We start from the raw sequence: 16,739 nt of genomic DNA on the forward strand, positions 1-16,739 counted from the left end.
AAGGAAAGAAGGAAAGAAGAGGAGGAAGACAAAGAAGAAGATGAGGAAGAGGAGGAGGAGGAATTAAAGCTACACCTCATGCAACCATATAGAAGAACTATTCTTGCTGGCAGCCATATTTTGTAACATAAAAGTAACCCACTTAGTACTGATTTTACAACCACTGTATTTACACTGTTAAAACTTAGTTTTGCCTTCTAAAAGTTACGGTTGTGCTCTGTCTGCCTTTACTCTTAAAAATGGTATTTTATTTTGATATTTCAAAAGCACACAATTGATAGATTTTAAACTTTTTTTAATTTTAAAGATTTATTTTTTATTATACATAAGTGGCTGTCTTCAGACCCACCAGAAGAGGGTGTCAGAGCTCATTACGGGTGGTTGCGAGCCACCATGTAGTTGCTGGTATTTGAACTCAGGACCTTACACACTGAGCCATCTTACCAGCCCGATTTTAAACTTCTTTAAAGAAAGTTTTAAAATTTTACAGGAAGTTTAAAAACAATATTTTAAAAACAGCTTTTTAAAATGTTTTAATTTATAAAGCTATGGGACATTTAAAAGTTTATCAGATATTTTATTGTAATTGATGAATGGATAAATAAAACACTAAAAATTAGGACCACAACTGAATACCAGAGACTGAAAAGTTCCTGTTTTATAATGCAATTAAACATTGACCTTATGCAGTCTGACAGAGAACTTGAATACAAAAGAATTACAGAAGTTTAAAAAAATTGAGAATCAGTATCTTAAAAATATGTCTACTGGTCTATTCAACCTAACAGAAGCTGATTTAAAGATATATTGCTGACCTCCTTGTTTTTACTAGCATTGTTAAGCTATACCTATTTTGGTAAACTGAATCATATAGCAAAAACAAAAACAAACAAAAAACCCTGTTGCGTTCTATAATAGTATACTATGTAAAGATCAAAGAAAAAAAGTAAGTTTCCAGTCTATATGTTTTAAAGTGTTGTTTTAGTACTGAAAAAGCTTTAATTCAGAAATTGCCATTTCATTGTAAAATGTTAGGGATAATTTAAAAAATGATCAAATTCTTTACAATGTTCAGAACGATATTTGTAGTCATGCTAAATATTTGTGATTATGGGTATTTCTGCCTATATGCAAGTTCCCAAAATAGTGACTCTGAGAATTCTTTTATGTGAACAAATGTCTAGGTCAACAACTTTGTCTTGTTTCCACTAGCTCACAACTCAATTATCCTGTTAAGTTACTCTAAGTCATGTCATGTGGTTAGTTACCTCTCTGCAGGTTTCTGCATATGTTTTCATCAGTGTTCATGACAAATCTCCCATGCCTGACTATTTCCCAGAATCCGAGCTCTTTCCCTCCTTCTGATCCCGCCTCAGCTCATTGGCACAGTCTTTTTATTTGACAGGTAATGATTCCACAGAGTACATAAAGGTTCCCTCCACATATCTCCCTTTTTTGTCCAAAAAAGGGCTCTTTCTCTAACAATACAAAACTATACAAAAATAGCAATTATGAAAGCCATCAGGTAAGGTTTACATTCACAGTGTCCATTCCATATGTATTTGTCAACCTTGGAGAAAGTGTTCTACTATCTTGGTGACTTTTGAGTTCTATACATAAATCAATTCCTATTATAACTTGTATTGCCAACCTAAAAACACCTTAGACCTTAAGAACATTTTCTTAAATCGTAAACAACTTCTGCTTAATTGTGAGACTATAATTATGTAGTTGTCAACCCCATCAGACATAAGAAGGAGTAAATTGTACCTGAATATGCAGGAAGTGCAGAGCAAGCAGCTTCCAGAACTACAGAAAAGACAGAAGAGCTGGCTGCCTGGACAGTCACAAAAGTTTCTCTGTGTTGTAGCAGCATCCTTCTTTGACCTCCTGGCCCAGAATACCTGACCAACTTTTCTTTGAAGCAGGAATTTTGAAGGACTGTTTATCTTGTCTTGCAAAGCTCAGCAATCAACTTCCCTATATCTCATTTGTCCAGCTTGGACAACATACTGTCAGCCGTTGACAAGGCAGCTTCTCACTTGATCATCAATTAGTTTTAATTGTAGTGATAATGTTTGGTTTAGAATTAGAATTAATGTTAAGATTAGGGCTATGCTATTGTTATGGTTATGGATTGGATTCATATTAATGTTAGGGTTAAAGTAAGGATAAGAGTGTTAATAGGGCTGGGCGTGGTGGTGCACGCCTTTAATCCCAGCACTTGGGAGGCAGAGGCAGGCAGATTTCTGAGTTTGAGGCTAGCCTGGTCTACAAAGTGAGTTCCAGGACAGCCAGGGCTATACAGAGAAACCCTGTCTCAATTCCCTACCCCCCAAAAAAAGAGTGTTAATAGGGTTAGGAGTTGGGTACATGTTATTGTTCAGTTTAGGTTGCTGTTAGGATGTATATTAGAAATAACCTTAGGTTTAAATTTTGGGTTATATTAAGGGTTGGTAATACAGTACCACTACAGTTTGAGCCAGGTTTATAGTTAGTGTTTAGGATATGGGCTAAGTTTAGGAACAGAGTTAGATTTAGGGTTCAAGCTAGGAACTTTTCTGGTTAGGGTCTATAAAAAGTTTATGTCAAAGATGGATGAGGTGGCACCCTTTAATTGTAGCACTTGGGAAGCTGAGAGAGGCAGATCTCTGGGAGTTCAAGGCTAACTTAATTTCCCAAGAAAATTCCAGATCAGCCAAGAACATACAGAAACCTTGTCTCAAGACAAAAACAAAAAAGAAAAGAAAAACAAGCAAACAAATAAAACATACACACAAACAAACCCCACCATGTTAAGCATTAGCATGAATGCTACAGTTAGGCCCATACAAGGTTAGAAATATTATTAGTGTTAAAATGAAGATTATATCTTTGTTAGGGCTAGGATAGTATTAGAGTTAATGTTAGAATAAGTTTAATGTGAGGATGAGTATGAGTGTTTAGACTAGAATAATTTTATGGTTAAGGTTAGGAACAGGTTAAGTTTAGTATCATGGTAAGTGTTATGGTTGGAATTAAGTTTTGGAATAGGAGTAAGTATTTAGTTATGGGTAGCTTTAGGGTTAGAAATAGGGATAAGCCTGAGTATGAGTTTGTGTTAAAGTTAAGTTTAGTGTATGGTTCAAGTTTGCCTAGTGTCATAGTTAGGGTTTCCATTGCTGTGAACAGACAACATGACCAAGATACTCCTATAAAGAACAACATTTAATTGGGGCTATCTTACTGTTTACAGTGTTCTGAGGTACAGTCATTATTAATGCAGGAAGTATGGCAGCATCCAATCAGGCATGATGTTGGAGAAGGTGCTGAGAATTCTACATCTTATTCTGAAGGGAACCAGGAAAGACTGGCTCTTCTACGTTGAGTGGAGCTTGAACATAGGATCTCAAAGTCCACTTCCACAGTGACTCACTTACTCCAACAAGGCCACCCCTACTCCAACAAAGCCACACCTCCACCTACTGTCATGGCTCATGGGCCAAGAATATTCAAACCACTACAGCTAGTGTTAATGTTAGAGTTAGTATAATGAATGAGTTTGGAGTTATTGCTCCGGATTAAAGTTTGACAAAGACTAGGGTTAAGTTTACGACTAGGGCTAGATATGTTAGAGTAAAGGTTAGGATTAGGGTCAGACAAAACTCAAGAAGAAGAAAGACTAAAATGTGGAAAATTTGATCCTTCTTAGAAGTGGGAAAATATACCCATGGAAGGAGTTAAAGAAACATAGTTCAGAGTAGAGACTAAAGGAATGACCATCCAGAGACTGCTCCACCGGGGGATCAATCCCATAAACAATCACCAAACCCAGACACTATTGCGGATGACAACAAGATTTGGCTGACAGCAGCCTGATATTGTTATCTCCTGAGAGGCTGTGCCCGTGCCTGACAAATACAGAAGTGGATGTTCACAGCCATCCATTGGAGCACAGGGTCACCAATGAAGGAGCTAGAAAAAGTACCCAAGGAGCTGAAGGGGTTTGCAGCCCAATAGGAGGAACAACAATATGAACAAACCAGTACCCCCAGAGCTCCCTGGGACTAAACCATCAATTAAAGAAAACACATGGTGGGACTCATAGCTCTAGCTGCATATGTAGCAGAGGATGGCCTAGTTGGTCATCAATGGGAGGGGAGGCCCTTGATCCTGTGAAGGTTCTATGCCCCAGTATAGGGGAATGCCAGAGACAGGATGAGGGAGTGGGTGGGTTGGGGATCAGGGGGAGGGGATAGGGGATTTTCGGTGGGGAAACTAGGAAAGGGGATAACATTTGAAATGTAAATAAAAATAATATCTAATAAAAAATTTAAAAATTTTTTTTAAAAAAAGGATTAGGGTCAGGATTAAGGTTAGAGATAAGGTTAGATTTAGTTTTAGGATTAGGGTTGAGTTTAGAGTCAGGATATGAAAGGGGTTATTTTTAAAGGAGTGTCCTTGTGGTTAGGGACAAAACTGGGCTTAGTGGTAGGGTTTGCCTTGTAGCTAGAATTAAGTGTTAGTATTAGGAATGGGGTTAGTCTTAGGCTTAGTTTTCTTTTCTTTTTTCTTAGATATTTTCTTCATTTACATTTCAAATGCTATCCCCTTTCCTACTTTCCTCTCTGAAAATCCCCCTATGTTCTCCCCCTGTCCTGCTACCCAACCCACCCACTCCTGCTTTCTGGCCCTGGCATTCCCCTGTACTGGGGCATATAATCTTCGCAAGACCAAGGACCTCTCNTCCCACTAATGGCCAACTAGGCCATCCTCTGCTACATATGCAACTAGAGACAGAAGCTCTGGTGAGTAATAACCCTATTAAAAAATGGAGTACAGAGCTAAACAAAGAATTCTCAACTTAGGAATGCCGAATGGCTGAGCAGCACCTGAAAAAATATTCAACATTCTTAATCATCAGGGAAATGCAAATCAAAACAACCCTGAGATTCCACTTCACATCAGGCCTCGTGTTCTGTTTGAGGTTAGGGTTAGGGCCAATGTGCCACGGGCTGGACTTAGTCTGTCCCTCAACCCGGGTGAGAAATCAGGGTCCCAGTACTCAGGTGGGCAAGGAGTTTGTGAGTGACAAACAGACATGAACACAAGAGAATGTTGAATCTGAATGTAATTTCTCAAAGTGAGCATCAGACTTATAGAAGAAAACAAGGAAGTCAGGTGACACATCAGTCAAGGTACATGGAAGTCATCTGATGCATAATGACACAAAACAGAAATGCATACATAAAGGTTAGCAGGTACCAGGCAGTATTTACAACTGAGATAAACACCAGCCCTACCTAAGGTCAGCTAATTCTTAGAAGCCAGTGGCAAGGGCTTCACACTCTAGCCATCATTCCAATTCTAGTCTATTGTATAACCCACCCTCTCCCCAGGTCATTGTAAAATTCCTGTACATGGGAGTGACTCAGCTGTTACTCTAAGTATTTACTCGAGTTCCTTCTTAAACCACAACCCACCTTCTTTCTACTATTATGTAATGTAGTCTGTACATCCATGACTGTAATGAGAATTCTAAGTTTACTTTGTTGAACTTGCCCTGAGATTTCTAACTATTATCCAGTAAGCTGCAATGCCTGATTTCTTTCACTATCTATCAGCACTGGAGGCATTTTGTCTGAATAAGTAACATTCTTACAAAATTCAAAGCCCAAGGTCAGCTCAATGATTGCTTAGGATATTGGGATACTGGTGGAGCCAAGGAAACAATGTTCAATCTAACTTAGTTATTTGTCAAATCATTCCTTGTAGGCACTTATAATAAAACAATACTGAAGAAACCCTTGACCGACTATCCCAAGGACATATCTGGACCACATCTGTGTTATGGAGTGCCAAAGACTCCAGGAGACCAGTTTCTGTGAAACTTTTTGCCTCAGGACTGTGGCCAAGCTTTTGGACTTGTCATGCAGACTCCACTGGAGTATATGTGGCACCAATGTTAACATTAGGATTTTAGTTAAGCTGAGTTTTTGAATTAGTGTTAGAGTTAGAAATAGGGTTTGTCTATTGTGAGAAGTAGAATTTAGTGTTATGGTTAAATTAGATTGAGAGTTAGAATTATAGTAAGGATAATAGTTACAAAGGCTAGCATTCAAAATTAAGGTTATTTGTATTAAAATTTGGGTTAGTGATAGAGTAATGGCTATAGTAAGGATAGAATTTAGGGTTAGTGTTAAATGTTAATATTAGTATTAAGAGTAATAGAGCTCTGGATTGGATGGTGAAGGTCTAAAGCTAAGATTATATATAGTAAGATTTAGGATTGGGGAATAGGCTAGGGTTAAGGTTAAAGTTAGGGATATGGTGAATGTTAGGGGTTAAGTTTGGGTTTGGATTAAGGTTATTATAAATGTGTATAGTATGTCTATGGTTACATTAAGACTGGTTTAGGGTTTAACTTAAGTATAGGGCTAAGTATAGGGAAAAGTTAGGGTTAGGGCATAAAATATAGTTCATATTAGGATTATGGTACATCCACAGTTATGGGTGGTTTAGGGTTAAGCTTTAGTGTAAGTCTAAGACTATTGTCAGTGTTGGGTTACATTAGGGACTTGGTTAAGGCTCAAGCTAAATCTACGATTTACGTTAGGGATGATAGAACTTGGGTTAGGATTAGAGTTTGAGTTAGGATTAATATTAGGGTAAAGGAGAGAGTTTAAGCTTAAGCTTAGTGGTAAGGTTGGTGTTAGGGGATTGGTTTGAGAAATACTTAGGGTTAGGTCTAGCGTTTAATGTTAAGTTTGTTTAATGTTGAAGCTAGGATAATAGTCTTGCTCATTTTTCCATTTCTGTCTTAATGTATTATGATGAAAACTAATTTGAGAAGGTTTCTTAGTTAGGGTTTTACTACTGTACACAGACACCATGACCAAGGCAACTCTTACAAGGACAACATTTAATTGGGGCTGACTTACAGGTTCAGAGGTTTAGTCCTTTATCATCAAGGTGGGAGCATGACAGTATACAGTCAGGCATGGTGCAGGAGGAGATGAGAGTTCTACATCTTCATCTGAAGACTGATAGGAGATGACTGACTCCAATTTGGTTAGGAGGAGGGTCTCATTGGCTTCCCCACAGTAACAAATTTCTTCCAACAAGGCCATACCTACTCTAACAAGGCCACACATGATGTTAGTGCCACTCCCTGGGCCAAGCATATTCAAACCACTACTGATAGTAAAGAGTTACGATTATATCTGTGATGATGTTAGGGTTTGTTAATACAGTTGTGGTTTTGTTTAGAGATAAGACTAGAGTTAGGGCTAGGGCTAGGCTAATTATTGCAATGGCTAGGGTTATCATTGTATGATAATGTGGCCTTGTAATATCACAAAGTTCTATTGTGTCTATTATACTGGATTGTAACAGTTGCAAGCACAGTGCTGTATTATGTCATAACAAAGCTACGTTATATCATCACAACTGTGTAAGTCAACACAGTGTTCATCATCATCACAATACTCCATTAGCTTACAAGACATCAGCATCTCATCAAAATAGTGTGTACTCACAGTGCTCCAATGTGTCATCACACTGCTTCAATGTGGCACCACAGTATTCTGTTGAGATATGAGAATGTTCCATTGTGTCACCATAATCCTGAATTATGACATCTGACCTCTTTTGGACACTCCTAATGTCAATTTTGACATCACAATGCTATGTTGTGGCAATGTAATAGAATAATGTGTCAACACAATGTTCCACTGTGCTATGAAAATGTTAACTAACAGAAAATGATAACTATCCACTTCTGAATTTTGGTATTGTAATGTGGTCTTATGACATCAAAAAGCTCCACCGTGCCATCACTATGCTAGATCATGTCATCACAATGCTGATTTATTACATTATGATATTGCATTCATATCCATTATGAAAATTCATTATGTCCTTACAGTACTGCATACAATAGTATATAAAAACATTACAATGATCTATTTTGTCACCACAATGCAGAAGTGTGATGTCACAATGTTTTTTTTTCTTCCATAACTGTATTCTATTCTGCAACCAAACTATCTACTTTGCAATCGAATACTGAATTCTGACATTAAAATGTTCCATGTGCCATTGCAGTGCCAAATTATGACATTACAATACTCATTGTGATAAAAAATGTTGCATCAAAATTTGCAAAAAAATTTTCCCATCACAATAGTATAATTTGCCAACAAAGCTCTCCATCACAATGATCCATAATCCTATAACAATGCTACAATATGATTTTACAATTCTGTATTTTTGTCTTACAATAAAATATTGTATCATCGTAAAGATCAGTTTGCCATCTCAATGCTTCACTGTGACATCAAAGCACATATTGTGGCATCCTAAGGCTGCATTGTGAGACAACAATGATTCACACACGTTTCAATAATGACTTTAACATCACAATGCTAAATTGTGATATCAGAATGATGAATTACAGTGTTATCAAGTTCCATTTTGCTATCCCAGTACTGAATTGTGATATCACAGTGCTGCAATTTGTCATCATAATGTGAAAATGGGACATCACATTGTTTAATTTTTGCATCATAATACTTCCTTCTACCACCACCATAATATATTGTCATTACAATGCTGCTTTGTGTCACCTTGCTACTTGTTTGTTTTATATTATAGATGTGCCACAAAGCTAAAATGTGTCATCATAATGCTAAACTGTTTTTATGTGTGTTTATTAATTAATTAAAAATAACCACTTGGACCCAAGTCACAATTTTTAAATTGTGCATCCTAACTACAAGAATCTCTGTTTACAAATAATGATAACTTGAAACCTTACAATGCTCCATTATGCCATCACAGAGCTTCATTGTGCTACCAGAATATTGTATCATGACATCATAGTGCCCATGTGTGCCATCATAAGACAAATTATGGTATGTTAATTCTCAATTTTGATATATTAATGCCCCCATGGAACATTACAATTCTCCAGTATGGTAACAAAATATTCTAATGCGACATCACAAAGAATTCTGATAATTTAATGTTTTTTTATGTTAGCAATACTTCAATGTGCCATCCAAATGTTACTTATAATGTCAGTGTCCACTTATACCATCAGAATATGAATTATGGCACTACAAAGCTCCATTTTTACATAAAATACCCCAATGGGACATCACATTACCTACACTGTGCCAACATAATGTGACATAGAATGTTACAATGCTCCTTTGTGACATTATCATTATCTATTAGGACATTACAGCTTTCTAAGGTGACATTCCTGTATCATTCTGACATTACAAAACCTATTATGTCTTCACAGTGTTTCACTGTGACAGCACAATGCTCAATTCTATTATTTCAATGTTCATTGTGATGTCACAATGCTTCACTATGACTTCAAAAGTGTAAGCAGGTATAAAATAGTACCTTATACCATCACCTTGCTTTATTATGATCTATCAATGCACCATTGTGACAATACAATGTATCAGTATGACATTCTACTATTGCATTGTGACCCTAAATGAGTGGTGTTTTTTGTTTGTTTGTTTGTTTGCTTGCTTGTTTGTTTTTTGTTTTTCTGTTTTGTCAAGGCAGGGTTTCTTTGTATAGCCCAGGCTTTCCTGAAACACAAACTGTAGACCAGGCTGGTCTTGAACTCAGAGATCCATCTGCCTCTGCATCCCAAGTACTAGGATTAAAATTGTGTGCCACTACCACCTGGTGTGTGTGTGTGTGTGTGTGTGTGTGTGTGTGTTTTCTTTTTAAAAGAGATACTGAATCTACTTTGTGCTGTTAGTAAATATCTGGGTGTGATGCCATCTAATGTAACAGCCTCTCAGGGGATGCAACCCTAAAAAGAGTTGACTTTCTTTTGCCTAGCATGCAAGGAACTGCTAATGAGTTCCTCAGCTAGTGATGGGACATTGTGACAACTACCTGCTTCCATGTTGGGATTTGGTCTGGCTTGATATTGTTCAGGTCCTATGCATGCTGACCTAATCACTCTAAGTTCATATGTGTAATTATCCTCTTATGTCTAGAAAACATGATTTTATTACAGCTATCTGCCATTTCTGGATCCTATAATCTGAACTCTACCATTCAGCTAACTTGCCAAGTTGGGATGACAGCAAAAAGATATTCAAATACATACTTAGCAAAGTTAAGGCAGATAGCCTTACTAAGAAACACTACTAACAACCTAATTCTGGATATCTAGCTCCTATCACAAACAACATGGATGGCTAAGACTAAATGTCTAGTACTCCTACAATAATGTTCCCTGAGAAAAGCAACTTAAATGACAAAGTCAGTTGTAAACTTCACAGAATCTGGAATTTCCTAGGACACCAGTCTCTAACTCTGCCCCTGATGGATTATTTTGATGTTAATTGAGGGCCTCTCCTCCCATTGATGACTGACTAGGCCATCCTCTGCTACATGTGCAGCTAGAGCCATGAGTCCCACTGTGTGTTTTCTTTGATTGGTGGTTTAGTCCCAGGGAGCCCTGGGGTTACTGGTTAGTTCATATTGTTGTTCCTCCTATGGGTCTACAAACACCTTCAGCTCCCTGGGTACTTTCTCTAGCTCCTTTATTGATGGCCCTGTGTTCTGTCCAATGGATGACTGTGAGCATCCACTTCTGTATTTGCTGGACACTGGCAGAGCCTCTCAGGAGACAGCTATATCATGCTCCTGTCAGCCAAATTTTGTTGGCATCTGCAATAGTTTCTGGGTTTGGTGATTGTTTATGGGATGGATTCCGAGGTGGGGCAGCGTCTTGATGGTCATTCCTTCAGTCTCTGCTCTGAACTATGTCTCTGTAACTCCTTCCATGGGTATTTAGTTCTCCCTTCTAAGAATGATCAAAGTATCCACACTGGTCTTCCTTCTTCTTGGTTTTCATGTGTTTTGCAAGTTATATCTTGGGTATTCTGAGTTTCTGGGCTAATGTCCACTTATTAGTGAGTGTATATTATATATGTTCTAATGTGATTGGGTTACCTGACTAGGATGAAGGAACCCAAATCTCCCTCCACAAGGGAATGGATACAGAAAATGTGGTACATTTACACAATTGAGTACTATGCAGCTATTAACAATGAATTTAGGAAATTCTTAGACAAATGGAAGAAAATCTCATATGAAGTTCCTTATGAAAGGAAATTGTGACAAGTTCCTGATTAGACAGAAACCATTCCATTTCCAAGGGAGAATATGCAGCATAACTGGCTCTATAGAATGAATTGGGTAGTGTTCCTTCTGTTTCTATTTTGTGGAGTAGTTTGAAGAGTATTGGTGTTGGGTCTTCTTTGAAGGTCTGATAGAATTCTGCACTAAACCCATCTAGTCCTAGGATTTTTTTGTTTGAGAGACTTTTAATGACTGCTTCTATTTCTTTAGAGGTTATGGAACTGTTTAGATGGTTTATCTGATCCAGATTTAACTTTGGTACCCGGTACCTGTCTAGGAAATTCTCCATCTCATCCAGATTTTCCAGTTTTGTTGAGTATAGGCTTTTGTAGTAGGATCTGATGATTTTAAAAAAATTTCCTTTGTTTCCATTGTTATGTCTCCCTTTTCATTTCTGATTTTGTTAATTTGGATACTGTCCATGTACTCTCTGGTTAGTCTGGCTAAGGATCTGTCTATCTTGATTTTCTCAAAGAATCAGGTTCTGTTTTTTGTTGATTCTTTGTATAGTTCTTTTTTGTTTCTACTTGGTTGATTTCAGCTCAAAGTTTGATTATTTCCTGCCACCTACTCTTCTTGGGTATATTTGCTTCTATTTGTTGTAGAGTTTTTAGGTGTACTTTTAAGCTGCTAGTGTATGCTCTCTCTAGTTTATCTTTGGAGGCACTCAGAGCTATGAGTTTTCCTCTTAGCACTGCTTTCATTGTGTACCATAAGATTGGGTATGTTGTGCTTTCATTTTTATCAAATTTTAAAGTCTTTAATTTCTTTCTTTATTACTTCCTTGACCAAGTTATCACTGAGTAGTGCATTGTTCAGCTTCCATGTATATGTGAGATTTCTGTTGATTTTGTTGCTATTGAAGACCAGCCTTAGTCCATAGTGACCTGATAGGATGTATGGGATTATTTCAATCTTCTTGTATCTGTTGAGGCCTTTTTTGTGACCAATTATATGGTCAGTTTTATAGAAGGTACTGTTAAGTGCTGAGAAGAAGGTATATTCTTTTGTTTTAGGATGAAATATTCTACAGCTATCTGTTAAGTCCATTTGGGTCATAACTTCTGTTTGTTTCACTGTGTCTCTGTTTAGTTTCTGTTTCCATGATCTGTCCATTGATGAGAGTGGAATGTTGAAATCTCCCATTATTATTGTATGAGGTATAAAACATTGAGCTTTATAGTAAAGTTTCTTTTATGAATGTGGTTGCCCTTGCATTTGGAGCATAGATGTTCAGAACTGAGAGTTCTTCTTGGTAGATTTTTCCTTTGATGAGTATGAAGTGTCATTTTTTTATCCTTTCTGATAACTTTTGGTTGAAAGTTGATTTTATTTGATATTAGAATGGGTACTATAGCTTGTTTCTTGGGACCATTTGCTTGGAAAACTGTTTTCCAGCCCTTTACTCTGAGGTAGTGTCTGTCTTTGACACTGAAGTGCGTTTCCTGTATGCAGCAAAATGCTGGGTCCTGTTTACATATCCAGTCTGTTATTCTATGCCTTTTTATTGGTAACTGAGCCCATTGGTGTTAAGAGATACTAAGGAAAAGTAATTGTTGCTTCCTTTTTTTTTTTTGATGTTATTTTTATAATTGTGTGACTATCTTCTTTTGGGTTTGTTGAAAGATTACTTTCTTGCTTTTTCTAGAGTGTAGTTTCCCTTGTGTTGGCATTTTCCATCTATTATTATTTATAGGGCTGGATTTGTGAAAAGATATTGTATAAATTTGTTTTTTTATGGAATATCTTGGTTTCTCCATCTAGGTTATTGAGAGTTTTGTTGGGTATAGTAGCCTGGGCTGGCATTTGTGTTCTCTTAGGGTCTGTATAACTTCTACCCAGGATCTTCTAACTTTCATAGTTTCTGGTGAGATGAGTGGTTTAATTCTGATAGGTCTGCCTTTATATGTTACTTGATCTTTTCCCCTTACTGCTTTTAATATTCTTTCTTTGTTTTGTGCATTTGGTGTTTGACTATTATGTGACAGGAGGAATTTATTTTCTGGTCCAATCTATTTGGAGTTTTGTAGGCTTCTTGTATGTTCATGGGCATCTCTTTCTTTAGGTTAGGGAAGTTTTGTTCTATAATTTATTGAAGGTATTTACTAGCCCTTTAAGATGGGAATCTTCACACTCTTCTATACCTATTATCCTTAGGTTTGATCTTCTCATTGTGTCCTGGATTTCCTTGATGTTTTGGGTTAGGAGCTTTTTGTATTTTGCATTTTCTTTGACTGTTGTGTCAATGTTTTCTATGGTATCTTTTACACCTGAGATTCTCTCTTCTATCTCTTATATTCGGTCAGTGATGCTTGCATCTATGTCTCCTGATTTATTTTCTAGGTTTCCTATCTCCAGAGTTGTCTCCCTTTGTGATTTCTTTATTTTTCTATTTCCATTTTTAGATCCTGGATGATNTTGTTCACTTCCTTCACCTGTTTGATTGTGTTTTCCTGTAGTTCTTTAAGGGATTTTTGTGGTAACTCTTTAAAGGTTTCTACCTGTTTACCTGTGCCTTCCTGTATTTCTTTAAGGGAGTTATTTATGTCTTTCTTAAAGTCCTCTATCATCATCATGAGATGTGATTTTAAATCAGAGTCTTGCTTTTCTGGTGTGTTGGAGTATCCAGGGCTCACTGTGGTGGGTGAACTGAAGTCTGCAGATGCCAAGTAGCCTTGGTTTCTGTTGCTTATGTTCTTGCCCTTGCCTCTTGACATCTGGTTATCTCTAGTGTTAGCTGGTCTTGCTGTCTCTGACTGTGGCTTGTCCCTTCTGCAAGCCTGTGTGTCAGTACTCCTGGAAGACCAGTTCTCTCCTGGAGGAATTTGTGTATGTTCAGCTGTGGCACAGGGTCAGCTCTGGGGTGCGAATTGAAACCGGAAGGCTCCTCTCCCCGGCTATTCTTTGTGTCCTGATGGCTCTGGGAGGATCCCTCTTGGGCCAGGAATTTGAACAGAAGTGGTGGTCTTACCTGTGCTCACAGGCAGGTCAGCACTCCTGGGGGACCAGCTCTCTCCCAATGGTATTTGGATATGGAGCACTGTGGCAGAGGATCAGCTCTGGGTACAGATGGAAACTGGAAGGATTCTGTCCCAGGTTGCTCCTTGGTTCCTTTATTCTGAGGGCTCCAGGTGGGTCCCTCTGAGCAGAAGTGGCGGTCTTAACTATGCACACTGGCGTGTCCACTCTCCTGGGAGACCTGCTCTTTCATGATGGTATTTGGGTGTGGAACGCTGTGGCACAGGATTATCTCTGGGCACTGTGCCACCAGGTTATGAGTCTTGATGGCATAATTAACAAATATATTTATGTGACCTGCAAAGGCAAGTGAGTCCATGAATTCCAGAGTTTCCAAAAAAGTAACTTAGGTTGATGTTCTATTGCTGTCTTCTGTGAAAAATGAACCTTATGTGAGCTTGAACTTGGGTTTGGAGGGTAAGCTAGCTGAAGAAGTAAAAGGTGTAGAGTCTAAGGGCCTGAGAGGCCATTGTGATGAGAACACAGTGCTTAGAGAGACAGACCCAGGAGTTCAGATAGAGGCCAATTTTTCACTTGAGTAGTGGGAAGTCATTGAAGAGCTTTCATTCTTAGGAGAATAGCACCAACTTTGTGTTGGAAAGGGTACTTTTCATTTCTATTAGAAAAAAAAGAAAGAAGATCAAATAGAGAGGGCTAATAAGAGGTAAGACAGAAAGATAGAATGGCAGCATGGAGAAGAAATATGGGCTTGTATGGAGTTGTGAAGTAGATATAAGGAAAGACAGTAATGCTGGCATATGCCTTTATTCCTAGCACTGGGAAGGACTATCTACTACTCACTGTGTAGATCAGGAAGATATCTGTGAGTGTGAGGCCAGCCTGGTCTATAGAGTGAGTTCCAGAGCTAGAGGGGGAGAGAGAGAGAGAGAGAGAGAGAGAGAGAGAGAGAGAGAGAGAGAGAGAACTAGATATGGGAGAAGGTAAGTCTGACCTACATTTCTGCCTTCACAGAATCAACAATATAGAATATAGGAAGTACAGATAGAAATAATATAGAAATATCTAGCACTATACTGATGATGATATTTAAGGTGGTTAGGAAATTTTAATACAGAGTTTTTCATGTTATCTTAGTTAGGGTTTCTTTTGATATGAAGAGACACCACGACTATGGAAACTCTTATAAAGGGAAACATTTAACTGGGACTGGTTTACATTTCAGAAGTTTCATCATCATCATGGCAGGGGACATGGTGGTATACAGGCAGACATGATACTAGAGAGGTAGCCGAGAGTTGTATAACCAGATTGGTAGGCAGTGGTATGAGAGAGACATTGGCCCTAGCTTGAGCACTTGAAATCTCAAAGCTCACCCTCTGTGGCACCCTTCCTTCAACAAGGCTACACCTATTCCAATAAGTACATGCCTCCTAATAGTGCCACTCCCTATGAGCCTATTGTGGACACTTTCACTCAAACCATCCCAGAGATGGAGATGTGGAAGGCCTCTGATAAGCATAATGTGCGAAAGAGTCTGTGAAATTGATAATCTATATGTAAGGGCTCTGGGGGCAGGAGCAGTGTTAATCCAGGTTAGATTACACAGGTCAGAAACGTATTCCGAGGTTAACAAACACCTGTACCAGGTTCAATATATTTAAATTAAAAATTTACTTTATTTATTGTTGCAGGGTTGAAGCCCACAGACCACTCATTATGACCAAAGTCCATACTGAGTGTTTGTATCAAACCTGGCAGTGACTGCCTGAGAGGAACTCTTCCCACAGAGCAGCCCAGAGTGCTCATTATAGGGAGCAGAGAATAGAGAAAAACCACACCCTTGTTAGCAGCTGTGGGGGATGTGTGGTGGGGAGCAAGCAAGTACTTTGACTAAAGCCAAAAACATGCAGTTAGCTGGATGTTCCACTTGAGTTTCTAGAAAAGGATTGGTTACTTTCCCGTGTGTCTTTTCATGGTGATAGGAAAGGGAGTCAGTTTCATATTAAACTAAAGATGGCTCCAGATGAGAGAAGATGGGGGAATCTTTGTCCTGTCATAGTTATGTTTATGTGCTTGTGTGAATGAGTCATCTTTTGGTGCCTATGGAGGCCAGAAGAGGGTGTCATATCCTTACGGCTGGAGATGCAGGCTGTTGTGAGCTGCCTGTGAGGGTTCTAGGAACCAAACTCAGATCCTCTGGAAGAACAGTGTGATGCCTATTCTTGGTTCTCAACTGGAATTAACTAAAATGTAAGCAGCTGGACACATCTGTGAGGGAATTTTCTTGACTGAATTATCTGAAGTGGGAAGGCCCTTTCTATCTGGGCCATAAATTCTCCGTGGCACTTTTTATAAATGGCACAGAAGAAGGAAGTCTTTGTTCTATGCCTCATTGCCTTCACTTCTTCTTTGCTTGTATTAGAGCTTACTTCTTTGGGATTCTGATATACAGTAGCCCAGCTGAGACATCCAGCCTTATGGACTGAAAAACTACTGGACTGCAGCTTGTAAGCTACTCTAATACTAATCTAATAAATAAGCTATTCTACTAAATCCATATATATATATATATATATATATATATATATATATAT

The sequence above is a fragment of the Mus pahari genome, chromosome 1, assembly GCF_900095145.1.
Source record: "Mus pahari chromosome 1, PAHARI_EIJ_v1.1, whole genome shotgun sequence".
Taxonomy (NCBI): domain Eukaryota; kingdom Metazoa; phylum Chordata; class Mammalia; order Rodentia; family Muridae; genus Mus; species Mus pahari.